Source organism: Lepeophtheirus salmonis, chromosome 4, assembly GCF_016086655.4.
Source record: "Lepeophtheirus salmonis chromosome 4, UVic_Lsal_1.4, whole genome shotgun sequence".
NCBI classification, from domain to species: Eukaryota; Metazoa; Arthropoda; class Copepoda; order Siphonostomatoida; family Caligidae; genus Lepeophtheirus; species Lepeophtheirus salmonis.
In genome coordinates this window covers 7518597-7533585 of record NC_052134.2, presented here as the reverse complement: position 1 = coordinate 7533585, position 14989 = coordinate 7518597, and the positions used below count along the sequence as shown (strand labels likewise).

Below are 14989 nucleotides of genomic sequence, written 5' to 3'. Positions count from 1 at the left end.
TTAATGTGTGACAAAGTTTCTTTAACAAATTGAATACATTTTTGGATATATAAATGGAATCTCACGGTATCGTGAGTGCCACACAGATATAACTACAAAGTTAAAACTTCCTCTTAATGCGGATAAACATTCCTTGAAGTCCAAAACTGCAAGTTTTGGATTCTTAGGTTCGTCCAAATCACTTTTGTTGGAAGAATTTAAGTCCATTGTGTCGTTTTCAATAGCAGTATCTATTTGGTGAGTTTTTTTTTTGTTTTTTAGCTTCTCCTTCTCATGGGTGGTAAATATTTTTTGATGTTAACGACCATTTTTTTGACAAGTTCCTCAGGAATTAATCGGATATTATTCCTGATTCGGGTTTTATGCTCATTAAATGGATCATTAAAAACTTTGAATTCATTTAAATAGCTACCACACTGATTTTTCATTTTGAAAATGATTTGCTATATTGAAACTAAATAGGTAACTGTCCAGTTGTTTGCTAATACGCGATCAAAGTATTCCCAAGTATTAGTTGTAATAAAGTGCTTCCTCTTGTTTATTTCCCTAACTCTTTCATATCAACCTAGCCCCCCTCCTTTGTATTAAACTCCTACAGTATATATGAATATAAAAAATATTTTAACATATAACTAATAAATGAATTATCTTTTCTAATATTTTAACCATGTTTTTTACATCTCCTTCTTGGTAATTCGCTTATTGCGTTGACCAAAATTTGAATGCAGATCCAAAACTTTTTTTTTAATGTATTTAATGTATGTTGACGGCCATTTCCTGAAAATTTGAGAAAAATTGATGTATAAAATGTTTGAAATTTTTAAGGTCAAAGATTTGACCTCGTGACCTCGAGGTCAAAGAGGCCTTTTATTGGGTAAAAATTAAGAATATAGAATAAGAAATGTTTACAAACACGGGTGCTGACCTTGAGGCTAGAACTTTAGGAGCCTTTAACTCCTAAAGATGGAGTTCAAAGAAGACTAAAATGTTAGATTTTTGAGTGATTTTATGTCCAATATTAAACTATATGCAAAATTTCAAAATATATGGGAGATGTTGCTGTCTGACGAGTGATTGATTTGTAGTGGAATGACCCCAGCACATTTTTTTAAATTTTACTCCGTGGAACATGAGCTCATATTTTCTTGAATAATATAAATGCACACAGAATGTGTGCTGTAAGCTCCAACTAGCACATATTCTTTCTGTCTAAACTTTGCAAACTTCGAAAAACCAATGTTGTATTGGGGAAAAGTTTCCTTGAACTGATTATATGCTTCTCATAGGTTACACAATAGGTATAAGAAACGTATGTTCTTGGACCTTTCCTTCCATTCTTGTAAACATTTAAAGTATCTTTTTTTCCAGGCATTATCCCGCATAAATCTTCAGATTTATAAATATCAAGCCCATCTTGAGCAAAATATCTCCACTAATTCTTGTCCCTTTTTTAGAATTTGGATCTGTCAAAATACCATTTTCAAATATAAACTACTTAGCAAATTGAGCAAAGTAATATGTTGTATTGAGAGTATTTTAAATTTTTCTGATAGGTCAAATTTGAGATACAGCACTCAAGATTAGGATTTGTACACTTTTTTTATTGAAATATTAAATTTAACTTGATCGATTAAATTCTTGAGCCTTTCGAACATTTGCTGAGTTTTGGTCAAAAATTATTTTACTAACGAAGTACTTTGTAAAATAGAAGAATAATTGCCGATAATACTTCATTTTGCTCTCCATCATATAGGGTTTATCCGATATAAGTGTGGTGATAACATAAAAGAAGGTTGGGATTTTTAAATGAAACAGACAAAAACGCAATATAAGTTTTTATTTCAATGAAAACGGACTAAGAATTTTTATAGAGCCAAATACAATATTAAACCACTGAAAAACTCTCCAACAATTTATTGATATGAATGATATTTATGTAAATTTTTAGATGGACATATTATATACAAGTTCAGTCAATTTGATCGTGGGGAATTTGAACTTTAAATGGAATTTTGATAACATCAATATAATCAATTTCAGTTGGTGAGGCATGCTCTTAACAATCTAATCTCTTTCTTATTTTCGTTATTCTCGCGCAACGTGAATGCTTATACACTCTTCTTTAATAATAATTTTCATGTCATGACGTCTCAGTATCTTTTATGATCAGTTTTACCAAATAACCGATTTTTATCATGTTCAATTAACCATAAAAACCGCGGTTCCCAAGGACTTTGTCACTTTTTTGAATTAAAATAAATTATAGTACTTAAGGCAACAGATTCCTTTATCTTACGTTCGCAATATTGAGAAAAAACATCCCAGCTTTTTTATATGTTATTGCCACACATATGCAAATTAATGACATATTAATGAACTTGCACACAAATTTCATTTTTAGTTTTTAAGTGGAATCGAATGGAGCTCTAAAAATGAATTGTATATATTTACTATATATTAGAAATTGGAGTGAAATTGAAAACGGGGATATTTTTTTTCAGATCAAAATATTGACCTCGTGACCTTATGGGTAAAAACAACTCATTTTGTCAAAATCCAACAAAAGAATAAAAATATTTAGTCTATTAAATGGGTTTTAAAGTAGATTGATATCTTCAAAAACATTCAAAATACAGCGATTTAAAAATAGGGTTGGTGGCGTTGTGGCTACAGCGTTAGAAGCCTCTAAATCATGAACCGGAGGACAAAAGAAGATATTTTTTTTTTGATTTTTGAGTTTTTAACTAGTATTAAAATATGTGCAAAATTTGGAAAAAAAAATCGAAGATGGTGCTGTGAAATATGTACTTTTTTTGATTGATTTCACTTGGAATGACCCTTAGGGAGCTTTAAAATTATGAATGCTTTTAAAGGACTCATAAAAAAATGGTGAACCAGGTTGGGCAAAACCGATTTTATGTCACATACAGTGTGCAAACTTTATTTAACAACCAACACGATTTTTTCTTATTTGGATTTTCTCCTCAACTAATCATCTGATTTTAATAAAAACCAATGCCAATGAAAGCTGAATCAATGATTTTTTTGTATTTTTCAGTATAATCGCCTTTGGCCTCAATATTGACCTCGACTCAACCGCTGTCATATTCCGGAATTCCTCCCGAATCCTGTCCATCACATCGGATTTTGTGTTGCAAGATGATATTTTAGTGAGTCGCTCACATACGACACACACAAATATATACATAAGATTTAGGTCCGGTGAGTTTGACCTCATTTTGTGATCAGTACGCCTTGCTATTGATTCATAACCACCTTAGACTCTACAAGTTCTTTCCTGACACTCTAGACAAAGGACCTGTCCAGGTTTAAGAAGTTTGCAATCTCAACATTGTCTAGTCTGGCGCGGATCACAACAAGGAAACTCTGCCTCTTCCATGATTGTGGAATAAATAATTTGTTGATTGATGCCGTTTTTTTAAATGACGCCAAAACAACAAATGAAGGCAAACCTCCGCATATACAGCTGTCGTACAAGGTTGTGCCTGGTTCTGATTCGGCAGTTTTATCGTTCCCCGTCTCAGTTCTTTCATTTCAACGGCTCGGGCCTTGGCCTCTGTTCTTTTTTTTACAGGCTCAGTTTGGTAAAATGCACTTAAAATAAGGGGCTTTACGAGAAAATTAAGACCCAGGAAATTATATTAGATACAAAGAGGGATATAGCTAGCTTATATACAAAGTGCGTAGTGCCCCAAATTCCAGCAGGAACCCTGAAAACTAAGGTTACTTAAGACAAGAGGAAGCAAGGGCTCAGGAAGATTGAAGAATTGATGATTCTTTTCAGTCTACAAATATATAGTACACATATTTCGTATAAAGGGGTCCTCAGCTAAAAATGTATTAGTGTAGGGAGGTCTTGGCATAGTCAAGTATGGGAAACCCTTGCATGGAAAATAGAATAGTTATCATATTATAGGGTCCCAACAAGCTTAGTAGGGGACCTGGATCCATAATGTAACCCACCCCTTCCCTCTTTTATTTACACCGTCTGATACTTAAAACTACTTTTTCAGACCCATGAGAAGCCCTTATCAACTTGGAACTCATATACAACTGTATCACTGTAAAACGCTGCAATTGCTCGAAAAAAAACAATGGACTTAGTGATTAAAGTTAATTTATTTTTCATGATATATATTGTATTTTCTTTGTATATTCTATGTAGGAACAAAAACACAATAACTGAGACCGATAAACAATATTTTGCAGTCTCGGTTCAACTTTGTCGGTTCCAGTTCTAGTGGTTCAAGAACCGAAATCGCTTGAACCTTCATCATCTGTTCTCTTTTGTTCCCACACAATATGGACTTCCTTGTTCTTATAAGTTTATTTTAAAGATCAACTTTCAATGCACGTGATAAAAAGTGTTTTCAATATAACTCGTAGGAAATTCTATTTGATTTTCCTATAATGTCGTAGACTTTTTGTAGAGATGAAAGTATTTTTGGTTCTTCAAAAAGTGAAGAATATTAACGTACTATCATAAAAAAAAACCACACAAATATATTAAGATAAAATAATCATCACGGGCTTGAAGTGGTCATTTGAGAGGCCTCTCAATTCCTTTCAAAGGATATACAACTGTACGTCCAATGAATTGATGCAATCAATAAAAATATATGTACATAGTTGTATTTTTAACTCACGTGTACGTTTTGAATTTTATATACCCACAGCACTATCTTGGATTACGACCATAATATATATAAAAGAAGTTTTCACAATCTAATCTAAAACTGACTGAGAACATGCACAAGAAAAAACAATTATATAAACCCTTGGCAAGAAAAAAAATTCTGGTCATAGGCAGTCTATAGGCAAAATGTGATGTCATCGAATAGCATTAAGGCACCCTCTTTTCCTGTCAAAACATAATAGGTGATTAAATTTTAAACACACAAAAGAAGTTGAGAAATTCAAATGACTCTGTGGGATATAAACTTTGTTTTGAGACTGGATTTTTTACATTTCATAATGCTTTCAGTCATAATCATCGCTTAAAATCCTATTGAGTTTTGACGGGATACTAGCCCCGTGCATCTGCAAACAAGTCAACCGGGACGTTAAACCGTCCCTGTAGAGATAAAAATAAATGGCCTCTTTGAAAAAAATATTTTTAAGGGCCCGGGTCTATATGTGGGCTAAATTAACTTCTTATTTTTGGATGATAAAAACATATTCTGTACCCTTTTTTAATCATCATTTTTATCAAATAACATTTTTTTTTTTAGAAAATAATGTTTTTACTTTTTTTTAGGACAGGCCCAACTTTCTAGTAGTCTTTTTCAATATTTTTACATTTACAGACATATTTTAATAAAAGAACATTCTTTTCCATTTTTAAAATGTTGTAAAAATATTATTATATCAAGTGATAACCCTATTGGAAGTGTGGGGAACACAGTGGTCACAGTTGTTGCAGAGGCATAAGACGGGTCCTATCTAAATGTTTATTGCGTCTTTGTCCTCAAAAGTGAGAGTGTTTGGCCATTTTGGTTTAACTAGAAGTAGGAAAGTTGTATTACCCAATAAATCTTTCATTGACTTAAATACAGGGACACGTTCTAAAAGCTAAAAAAACCCTCACAATCTAAGGTGTTACTATGCATCTACTAAAAAACAATAAAATACCAGTTTTACAAACATACATTGTTACTACTCAATGATCAAAATAGATACAATAACATCAAGAATTTAATTAGTGTAATGGATCCTGATCTATTATTAGCAAAATATCTAACTACGGAGAAGTAGGAGCCAAACTACTCAGACATCTCATTATTAGTTTTGGGTTTCGGGCTGGAGATCCTAGACCAGGGTTTTGGGGTTTTTTTTTTAAATATTACATTTTTCTGTTTTTAATTTCTGTTTTCCCATTATAATTTTGGCTCTACCAAGATCCGAAATTCTACACTTTTCAACTTTAAAATTCAATTTAAAAAAAAATCCTCCCTGTTTTCAATTTCAAACTTTTAAATTTTTGTTTCTCCATTAAAATAATTTTTTCTTCATGAAGACAAAAAATTACGTAATTCATTCTGCGGATGCTCTTGAAGATTGTTATATTTTTAACTAATTTCGCTCCAAGTTCGGTCCAGACCGAGTTTCAACATCTCTAATTACTTTATTTATAGATATGGACATTGAATCATAGTATTTTATTTATTATTATTAGACATAATATAATATATATATTCAGTTTTATCCACCATAATTTGGTTAAAAGAACAAATAAAGCAATAAAAATCATAAATAGAACTCATTTCAACTTATGGTCATTTTATAAAACCAGAAATTCCAGGAAATGAAAACTTAATTTCTTTGTTTATTCCTTAAATTTTGGATTGTTCCACATGAAGGTTTTTGTAACTTAAAATAATTTACGCAATACGAAACGAGGCACAAGTTACAAATGTCGTACATACTCATTTGTTAGATACAACTTCACTTCAATTCAACTCTCATGTAATGTTTGATCATATGACCATAGGAATTCAAACGTAATTGATCAGGTTAAACGTGGGATAGAGAACTATATAATACATTCATTTCTCCGCATTAATGATCCTTAATATAATGTAATTTTTTGAATTAATTACATACGAGGTGTGTTCAGAAAGTAAGGGGATTTTCAAAGTAATCTCCTCAGATACAATGCACTTGTGCCAACGTTTTTTTCCAATCTTCAAAGCAGTTCTCATAAGCACTTTTCGGTATAGCCTTGAGCTCTTCCAGCGATCCAGTCTTTATTTGATGAATCGTTGAAAATGTATGTCCTTTCATAGGTCTTTTCAGCTTTGGAGACAAGAAAAAGACATATGGAGCCAGATCCGGTGAATATGGTAGATGATCCATGATTGTGATGATGTTTTTAGCCAAAAAATGCGATGATTAGTTTGGTAAAAATTAAGCGGAACAAAATTTATGGGATGAGCCAACTGATATGTAAATAACCTCAGTAACTTCTCTGATAGTGATTCGAGCGTTTTCAAAACCTATTTTCTCTATTGTTTGAACGTTGGCATCTGTTGTTGAGTTACTTGGGTGTTCAGAGCGATGCTCGTCATTGGCATCTATCCGGCCATCTTGAAAAAGTTTATACAACTTGAAATTTTTTTTACAAACAAACATTGCATTAATAATATCGAAGATAACTCTCCAACAACAAATCCTCAGTTTTAAACTTCTTTTTCATGAGCACACTCACACTTACTTACTCAATACTAATATGTTCTCTCCTCAAGAATGAAAGGATAATACTAACAGCTTGAGAAAAGATGATAGTATTACGTTATGAGCCAGGTCATACTTAATCTCATTTCTAAACCTCATCTAAAGTTACATTCATTTATATATATATATAAAGTACTTCCATTTCTTTACTTGTTTAATATGAGTTGACCTAAACGCCTGCGAGAGTTTTTACATACCTTTTTTATACAATTCTATACAGATACTCTTTTTTCTCTCTTTTTTCTTTAATATGACGCGCACGCCCAATATATCTCCTAGATCAAGTATCTACATTCAAAAAGGACTTATTTTTAGCATAGATACAAACACACTTTGTTTTATTAATGTATATATATTGTTTCTAGCCAGGACAGCTGGGTGAAAACATTTTTGCCGAAAGACAATTTACGGAATGACGTTTTGCCGAAATACCTTTTGGGAAAAATGAAGTTTAATATATTTATATATGTGATTGTATATTTTAATTCAATTTAAATGATGGTATGATAAGGAAGTATTGTTCATATGATATATATATATATCAAATAAGTTAATTTATGAGTGTTCTTTTGCATAATAATATATTTTTATCATCTAGATTAATAAAGGATCTTTTTACAATAAGGATAATACGCATGTTCGTCAGTCCAAGAGTATTTTACAACATAAATCATGTCAAATGATAATTAATTGATAACAGAGAATTGATTAGAATTTCTTTCTTTCGAATAACTCTTGCGTTTGTTTATTAGTTAATTCATTTAAAGTTATACAAAAGTAAATATTCAATCTACAGACGGGGTACACTCTACACTGTATTAATTTGTCCATCGAACCACATACCACTGTGTTGTGTTTTCATAATGATAATTAATTAATATAAAAATATTTTTTGTCAAAAGAACACATATTAATTTACACAGTCATATATATCAAAATATTAAATATACTTTTTAGGCTAAATATCCGTTCGGCAAAAAGTTATCGGAAAATAGTCCGTTAACGATATATCCTCCATCATTTCTCAAAAATACTAATTTGCCGTTGTCAAAATCTGGCTCCCTTACATATCCAATCATATACATGGTTTACTTACAGAAGGAGAGCCCAAAGAAGAAGGTTTTCCCCTTGAAAAATATAATCAAAGAATCATCAAAAGCTTTTGTGTATATTTAGCTAGAATCCAAATGTTCTCTATACATATATTTCATACCAGCTTAGAAAAACGAGTAATTTTCATACAAAAAGGTCTAAATGATCCATTTTCCCCAAAAAGGTCAAGGTGAACCATTTTTTGAGCAATTGAGCTATTGCTCACAAATCCTACGTCTACTCATTACATTTCTAATTAAATATTTTTTATTCCATATATAAGTACTTAATCCATCTTTTCTTTAATATGTGTTTGTTGTTAAATTAAGTTATTTTCGGATAAGCAAACGAACTTGGCCTTATCAATATATTTTATCAGAAATGTAAAAAAGTACATGTGCAATGTAACTCAAAGTTCTTGAATATTTTACTCGAGTCCAGTTCAAGTCCTAAGAAAATAAAATATTAATTATATCACATAGAATCTATATTTATGCGACGTTCAAGATTATTTTTTAGTTTCCAACTTAGATGAATTTAAACCAACTTAAAGAATTTAAAAGGGGGAGAGAGATTCAGATGTTTTAATCTTGAAAACGGGACCAAGACCTTCAAAAATTGATCTTTAGAAGAACTATATCATTAAAATATAGTATTAAAAAATAAAATATGTAAATTGTATTATGTTAGTTCCATAGGACAATAGATACCTTATAAATTCCTTCCCTGTTTTTTCATGCTTGATAATTTCCTTGTTTGCAAAATCCATTCTCAGACTATTCATAATCATTCTTATTTAAAAAGATGTGACGTCATACAGTTCATGTCTCTAAACTAGATAGTGGGTTTGTGTAACACTTTTCATGGAGGGGCCCGAGTAACGTGTTTATCACTTACGTAAATTTCAATTTTGTAGAGATAAAAAAAAGACAAAAAGAGACTCATATAAGGGTTTTGTCGGTCCTTATTTAGGAACAAGGGCCGACCTTCAGTCTTACTTGTTGATACATAAAGAAGGTAAATCGATCCCTCGTGAGTCAACGAGGGTGTTTTCCTTTTTTAAATTATTATATTACAATAATCAAATAAATTATATAACAAATTAACAGTATAAAATATAATATAATTTTTTTTTGCAAAATATGTGCAATAATCTTAATAAATATTTCATATATCTTATTTGGCTTGATAAGAGATCAATATTTTTATCAAAAATTCCAAGGACAGACAGTCAAGGATCGGTCGTCCCAAGGCAGGGACGTCCACAGGAATATATATATATATATATATGTTTTTAGGGGAGGGGGGCTACAACCTCCCCGCCATTCCCAAAATTAAAAAAAAAAAAAGAACAATGAGGGGATTTACTTTTATCTCTCAAACTACCAATAATATAAACAGATTCCATTTTTATTCACTGCTAAAGATTTATGATGACGTGACTTTTATTCCATCAACGACAAAAGGTTATCTCCCATCTATCACTAGTCAGCTCCAGTGCCCGACTACCAACTCAGCCCCCCTGTACAGCATAACACAAAAACTACTAACTAGTTCATGGACATAATTCGTATTACGTCACTCCAAAATTAAATTAAATTCCGGTGATGAATTTTGTAGGAAATAAATTACTGAAAATGATATGATATTTACAATTTTTAAATAATGTTTTTTCTTATAAAAATGCCAAATTTGACATATAAAATTATAGAAAAGAGATGAAGAGATGAAAAAAAGGGATTCTTATTACTGTTTTGTTGCCCCTAATTTAGGAGCAAGGACTGCCGTTCAGTCCAGTTCGGTCTCATCCAGTCCCCTCCAGTCTTACTTGTTGTTATATAAAGAAGGTAAATCGATCCCTTGTGAGTCAACGGGGGTGTTGTTCCTTTTTAAAATTATTACCTTACATATTCAAATAAATTATATAACTAAATTGACAAATAAAATAATAGAACAAAAGTCACTTTTGTAAAAATTAGGGATTTTAGTTTTTTAAGGACAAGGCAAAATTTGTGAGAATAACGTTTTTAGAAAAGACAAATTGAAAAAGGCTGTAAATGATGTTTTTTTGCCTTAAAAAAGGAAAAAGGAATGTGACTATGAAATTATTGTGACATATTATGAGTTTTGACAAATAATAGAAATACTAATACATATAAATTTAATTTATTATTTTGAAATTTCTATCGTATATATTGACAAATTTGTAATCACAGAAGTGATGGAAGAATGAAGTGAAGTAAATGGTAGTAAACAAAAGGATGTGTAGTTTTTGGAGGTCAAAATACGTTAGCATAGGCTTTTGTGTGTAATAAGGATCTATCTTTTTAAGGTTATAATTTTCCTTATAGGGCAAATAAATATCAAAGAAAACTGAATAGCAACAACATTTAACACTGTTTAATAATATATATTATAACAACAATAATGAAAAAAATAGGTTTGAAGGCAATAATTAACTATATTTGATGCGGTTTTTTCTCTCTAATTTCCGCATTTTCCAATATTTATTGAGTATTTGGAATTTTTTGACAGAAAGTCATACTTTCTCTTAGTGTTTACAATTTGAGATCCTCTGAGCTTTTGCAAATTGATTGGATACAGGACTACCTAGAGGCCATTCTTGTACATTAAATAGTCCCTACTATATACAAACTATCATGGATATATATTAAACTGGATTGAACATTTGCTTGTGTTCATAAAAGACGGAGAATAACCCTAATGGATTTGTTTCAGAGTTATAAACGTAAGTCCTTCTTGAACTCAGCGTAGAATCGAGGATTGACATCGGAGAAATTTTTGTTTATATCCTTGTTTACTTTTTTCCCCCTCCCCTCATCCGAGGTGGTGGATGATCAGATATGACAAGGACACGACCCTGCACTCACGCGTTTCCAATGTGGGGCTTTGTTTATTCTATTTGGAATGTCTCTCTTAAAGTGTTTTGCTACGAAATAAAGCGTTTTTAAAAGTATTTTGCTAAGTAAAATCATCCAAATAATAAAAATGAGGCTATATATTTCTAATAAAAGTGGTATTTTATTAGTATTTTAATTAAAATAAACATTAAAAACTTATAAAAAAGAAAAAGACACAATCAAAAAGTACAAAGTTTGTCCAAGTTTACAAGTCAGAATATTTTGATTGAAATTGAGCTTTTTTCCTATTAGCTTCTGAATTCTTAGCTGCCATTCTCTTTTTTGTTAAAAATTGGACGTCATCATTCAGTTTAGCACTTAAATTTTTACCCAGGACAGTAAACAAAGAGAATTAAATTCTTTGAAGAAAAGCTGTCCTGTCCTTCCTCGCACTTTACTCCCACAACGGCGATAATGTCAGAGTTTAAACTGTCCTGCATCCTGTCAATGAATGTGGCAACAAATGAAGCTCTAGGATTCGGGGTGCCAAGTAAACTGTCTTTCTCTTCAGGAGTAGCTGTGATGTAAGAGAACATGGAGTGAGCATAAAGACAGGAGAGGTAGAGAAGGTCGGATGGAGTCGACAACCCCCCTCTGCTCATTATGTCGATGACTTCTTTAAGGTCTACATGCTGATTAGTTGGGCTATCGAAGGTTATTGAGTCCGGAGGTGTGTCTCTGATGACCATTAACTCTTGGCATGATGCACAGCTGATCTTCTTTAAAGAAAAACCAATATACCCGGCAACAAAGTAGAAAGCATTACTCTCTCCCTTGGAAGCTAGTTCCAGTTAGTTAAAATGAGCTAGCTTTTACCAGGTCTTCTTCCAGCAGAGCTTTAATTTCTGAAGTAGTCATACCTGAAAATTTAAAAAAGTAAAATATTGTAATGATATTATTATATTGTAAAAATAAGAAATACGAAAATAAAGAAGCTTACTATTAACAAATATCTTATTTACCTGAGAATTTGACAAGACTCAGAATACAATCTTTTTCTCTGCTTCCAGAATCTGTCTCACGCTGATGTAGTAGATCCCTCCACTTAGTTGAATGTCTTCTCAGGTCTCTGTTTGATTAATTTCTTCTTTTGCTCCCAGAAAGGAGGCCAAATTGATGGTAAATTGGAGAGGTAGTTGGGTCAGTTTGGCCATAGTCATGGTACCTCATCTGGTTTGAGGTACTTGTAAAAGAAGGACAGTTACAAGAATACGCATCAAAAGTGAGCAGCTGTCTTACCTCTTCTTTAGAGCCTTGCCAAGGGTCTGACTTCTTTTAACTCACAGATGAAATCAGATTCGTTGAAATACAGGGAACACAGCTTTGTACTTTTGGATGGTGCCTAATCTGTCTTCTTCAGATCTGTTTCTCTTAGAATGGCTCTCAGCCTGGCGGTATCAAGTCCGGGGGTTCTCTCTTTGCTTGGTCAAAAATAGATAGTCACCCCAAACTGTTGTGGCTCGTTTTCATAGCCCGTTCTGCACCCTGGAGCACAAACAAAACCTAGTGGGCATGATTGTAATTAAAAAACACCATAAAAATGGCGTCCACAAAGTAACTAATAGTTATTAGTTATTACTTATTATCCTACCAAGCACGTTGCACTGTTTTTTTGTTTTTTTCAATATACCCATGTTGCACGCATATTTGAATTCATGTTTGTGCGTGCCCGGTCCTGCTTACAGGAGTCTTTGAATATGAATACAGAATGTTATATGTTCTCAAAAGCGGGAGCGGGTTCTTGCAGTTGGTAATCCTTATAATAGAAGTTGATAATCCTGAAGAGAAAAACGCGTGCAAGGAGAAGGGGGGAGAAATACTTATGGTAGCATTGTTTAAAATACTGATTTGATTATCAGCTACCTGCTTTATTATGATTTTTGAGGGTATAACGAAAGTATTTATTAGCAAAATGTTTAATGAAGATATACTACAAATAATTGACTTATACGTTTTTTATCCGTTATAGTAGATTTGAAAACGTCACACTCCATGAAATTGTAATTCATTATGAACCATATTCTCAGAATAATAACTAATGAAACGACAAAGTAGAGTATTCCAAAATATGTCTAAAGTTCCAAGTTTAAAAAAGAAGGCTTAAATTAAATATAATCTACATACTAAAAACATAAACCATCATACATTTATGTTAGATTTACAAATTAAATAATATATAAAATATCAAACACAATTAACAAGAAATTTTAGTTTTTTAAATTATCTAAATTGTATTATAAAAGTATAAAAAATAATCATCACTATACTATACACAAATTTCCTTATTTGGTTAGGCCTTGCAGTTTAAAATCAAATAATTAGAGACTATATGGAACAGACTATGTAAATAGTAGGTTTATAGTTGAATTAATATAATATTAACGTTTTTAAAATGACAATACGCTTCGTTTAATTGGACTATATATATATAGGGAAATCCCTATAACTTTATAAGGATATATAGGTGTTTTTCATCTTCCTCTCAACAAAGTCCTTCCCTAACGAGGTGGATATCCTCCACAACTATAACTAAATAACTACACTTGCTGTCTCGTAGTAAAATTTAGCATCTTGAATCCCATATGACGACAATGAAGTAGTTACTTATCCGCATCGTGATTTGAGGAAGGAATAAGGACTCCCGAAGACTTGCTGCTCTTCAGGAACTGATTCCTTTACTTTTTACTAGTCACACACATGTAATTTATGACATTATTAAAAGCCCTCCGTATTACAACAGTAATAAATAATATCCTTTGAATAACTAACTGAAAAGGTGAGCTTCAGAGGTTGCGTCATACGGAGTATGATTTCTTTCTTTCGTTCCATATATCACAGAGCTACTCACAGCTAATCTAATAAAACATCATGACAGGTAAGCTTCTCTACTCTCAAACACTCTTCAAATTTTGAGGGTTACCAAGTTAATTTTCGGTGACTTAAGGAGCAAGTGGGAACAAGGGATAATGTTTTCTGACATAAATGTTATGGCACATGACAAGAAAGTAGCGTTGGTATTTACTTAAATCTGTCAAAATATCTTCAATCATTTGTTTAACTTTTCCTGAAACAGCCATTGGTATTTTTGTTAAGTCTTCGTTTATGGATTGTCCTAAAGCCCCTTATAAATAATTGGTCCTTGCTGTCACAATCTACTTGTTTGAATATTTCCTTCAATATAAATTCATTCATATGCCGTTGACATATGAGCCATTGAAAGGACATTTGAAGGGATAGTTCAAGCCTTCTTACTAGGCCCGTTCAAATTCCTAGAATGGTGTTACAACCATCACATAGGAATGTAACTATTTATTCTAAACTCTCGTGATCTTCTATCACAGATAGTACTTATCTCGCATGATACTTTGTCTATCCACTAATTGGTGAAACAGGATCAATATGTTCATGTTGGGGCTCATAAATGGAAGGAAGACTTACATTAATTAGTTTATATATCGTTTTTAAATTTCAAAAACACACTATTTTCTTCTTTTTTTCTGTACAAAATATTATTTTGATTGGAAGCTCTCTTGATATTCAATACTTTTAACCAACTTGATAAGATCACTTTTGCCATCAAACCCGACGTATTTTATCTTCAATTATTCTTTTGAGAATTTGGCATTACTTTTTATGTCTTTTTCTTTAAAATTTTTGCCTATTAAGGGTATTTGCAGGCGTATGAATTGCATAATATATTCGACAAGATAATCATATATAGC

At 31.8% G+C, this 14989-nt stretch overlaps 2 long non-coding RNA genes across 2 annotated transcripts; both read right to left on the bottom strand.

Annotated features, from left to right (window-relative positions):
• Positions 1–4121: 4121 nt before the first annotated feature.
• LOC139905115 (uncharacterized) lies at positions 4122–4941 on the bottom strand. Its single transcript, XR_011779603.1, has 2 exons — positions 4668–4941; positions 4122–4602 (listed from the first exon to the last, which is right to left on the bottom strand). It is a non-coding gene; the product is annotated as an uncharacterized lncRNA (long non-coding RNA).
• A 6421-nt stretch (positions 4942–11362) lies between these two features.
• Positions 11363–14033, bottom strand: LOC121116272 (uncharacterized). The gene is made up of 4 exons (XR_011779600.1): positions 12859–14033; positions 12507–12770; positions 12230–12450; positions 11363–12127 (listed from the first exon to the last, which is right to left on the bottom strand). It is a non-coding gene; the product is annotated as an uncharacterized lncRNA (long non-coding RNA).
• Between the last annotated feature and the right edge of the window lie 956 nt (positions 14034–14989).